General features: G+C 35.6%; 1 pseudogene; it reads right to left on the bottom strand.

Moving 5' to 3' along the window:
• Positions 1-2827, bottom strand: part of LOC106338367 — an 11934-nt pseudogene extending 9107 nt beyond the window's left edge.

The following is a 2827-nucleotide window of genomic DNA, read 5'->3' as shown; positions in this document are numbered from 1 at the left end:
AGGTATAACCGAATTCATGGGGTTAGTTCACCGACAACCGGAAGCAATCTCGTGTTCGGATCCAAATGAGGTCGATCGATCCAAGAACGAAAATAATTTGAAGAAGACATATTTTTTATGAATCAAATTCGTGTGTAAATAGAGTAAGAGGGAGGATGAAGATATGGAGTGAATGAAGAGGAAGAGGAGTGCTTGTATATATAGATTAAATCCTGCCGACATACCGAGGAAATTCCGACGGAATTCCGACGGAAAAGGCTAGTTCGTCGGAATTTCCTCGGAATTTTGTAAAATCCCCCAACGGCTCTCCAACGGCTATAATATTTCCTCGGAATTCATCGGTTTTTTCCGAGGAACCCCAATTTTGTGTTTCCTCGGAATTTCCTCGGAAATTCCTCGGTATATTCCGAGGATTTCATTTTCCGTCGGAATGTCCGTCAGAATACCGCTGTTTTCTTGTAGTGATAAGCTTCCACCAAATTACCACTAAAATGCCTAAAACTAAAAGGATTCAGACAAACCAGTGGCTAGGAGGAACTCAAGTGGGTGGAAGTCTAGCGAACGGATAGATCCTTCATGGAACTTAAAATCATGTATAAGCTTTCCAGCAGTCAAATCCCATACCTATTGGATACGATCAATAGCATATTGTTAAAAGAACACAGGTTCGAGAAAAGACAAAGCACAAGATGAGCAATGCAGTTCTTACCTTTACAGCATTGTCAAGACCTCCTGTCACTACCCAACGACCATCAGGACTAAATTTGATAGTGTCGATGCCACGGGTATGCCCCTTGTACGTCTGTATGCACCCCTTCTTTCTGATGTACCAGATCTTCAGATTCGTATCATTTGATCCCGATGCCAGAAATTCACCAAAAGGGATGAAATTCAACAGCAGAACAACTCGATCTATGTCCAGTAAAAGCTCGAACCACTACACTTCAAGGGCAAGAATGAAAATGTTAGACCTCATCATTCTAAAATAAACTATAGATATAGTCTGGTACACTGCTCAAATGTCAGGAGACTCAGGACACATAATCCACACTGACAATGACTTAATCGGTATCTTATATCTAGACAACAAAATATTCTAAAGGAGAAGCAGAAAATAATTCAACTAACTCTTTGCTTCTTCTAAATCCCAGAGCTTTATCAGACCCGAAGAAGCTCCAGCAAGCACCAAAACTTCTGCCGAGTCAAACACTACTGAATCCACTTCACTACCATGTCCACATAAACTCTGCAAACACGACAAGAAAAGAACATAGAAGCATTACATTTTTTTTTTTGTTCAAGATACTATTAGAAACAAAAACTCATGGTATAAACAGGAGGGAACAAATGTAGAGAAGAGAGAAAAAGTGAAAGGTTACCATTAAAGAAGTAGGCTTGCCAATGGCCCAAAGATTGACCTTGTAATCATCACCGCCAGTTATAAGGAGCCCTGATGTCTTCTTTCCGATACTTAGACAATTTACGTTTGCAGAATGTGCCAAAAACTCCTCTAAGAAACCCAAATCAAGTCAAGTTCTAACCAAGTTTCAGACGTGAACAGATCAACAAAAGCAAACACAGACAAATCACACCCAGGTAATATTAAGATAAAACACAAATTAAAAACAATAATTTATACTCTAGATTTGGTTAAGCAGACAATTAATTATTGAAATGCTGATAATAAATTGAAGCTCATCAACAGATTTTATCAACTAACATAAACTAAAGTTGTTTTCTTTGGAGGTTATAGGATAAAAACCTGGAAAATTACGTGTTTACCGGTTTCATGCTACCACTTTTCATTTTTACCACCACTAAAAAGATATTTTCAAAAATACATTAACTGGCAAATGAATCTTATGTCCTTGTTTTCTATATATATAATACATAAATATTTAAATAAATAAAAATCTAAAAAAATAAAAAAAAAATTTAATTTTTTTTCGAATTATACTATTTCGAAATTCAAACCCTAAACCCTAAAACTCAACTCTAAATCCTAAACCATCAATCCTAAACCCTATTTCGTTTTGAAATACACCCTAAACCCTGAAACGTCACCTCTAAACCCTAAACCCCGAAACGTCAACTCTAAACCCTAAACCCTAAACCTTCAACTCTAAACCCTAAAACATCAACTCTAAACTCTAAACCCTAAACTTAAACTCTAAACCCTAAACCATCAACACTAAACCCTAAACTATCAACACTAAACCCTAAACCCTAAAAACCCTAAAAAATTAACCCTAAACCCTAAACCCTAAACTCTAAACCCTAAACCCTAAACCCCTAGAGTTGATGTTTTAGGGTTTAGATTTGAAAGTTTAGGGTTTTAGGGTTTAGGGTGTACGTTTAGGGTTTAGAGTTGATGTTTTAGAGTTTAGATTTGAAAGTTTAGGGTTTTAGGGTTTAGGGTTGAGGTTTTAGGGTTTAGATTTGAAGGTTTAGAGTTTAGTGTTTAGAGTTGATGTTTCGGGGTTTAGGTTTTAGAGTTGATATTTCATGGTTTAGGGTTTAGAGTTGATTTTTAAGTTTAGATTAGTTAACCATATGTTTTTTTTTGTTAAAGTTAATCAAAATATTATAAATGTAATGAGGGTAAAAGTGGTTAATGTAAAAATGAAAAGTGGTACTTTGAAAATGATATTTTTGGCAATTTCCCTAAAAACCTAACGATTCACTGATAAAAATAGAAAAAAAAGAAAAACATGAAAAAAATCTCAAGACGGAGCTATATTCAATTTAATTAAGCTTAGAAAATCAACAGAATCGACATAAAGAACCAACTATTAAGGATAAGCAGCTTATATCCACGCTTCGCCAT

The sequence above is a fragment of the Brassica oleracea genome, chromosome C4, assembly GCF_000695525.1.
Source record: "Brassica oleracea var. oleracea cultivar TO1000 chromosome C4, BOL, whole genome shotgun sequence".
NCBI lineage: Eukaryota > Viridiplantae > Streptophyta > Magnoliopsida > Brassicales > Brassicaceae > Brassica > Brassica oleracea.
Note: the sequence above shows the minus strand (reverse complement) of the source record. Positions and strands in the feature narration are given on the sequence as shown.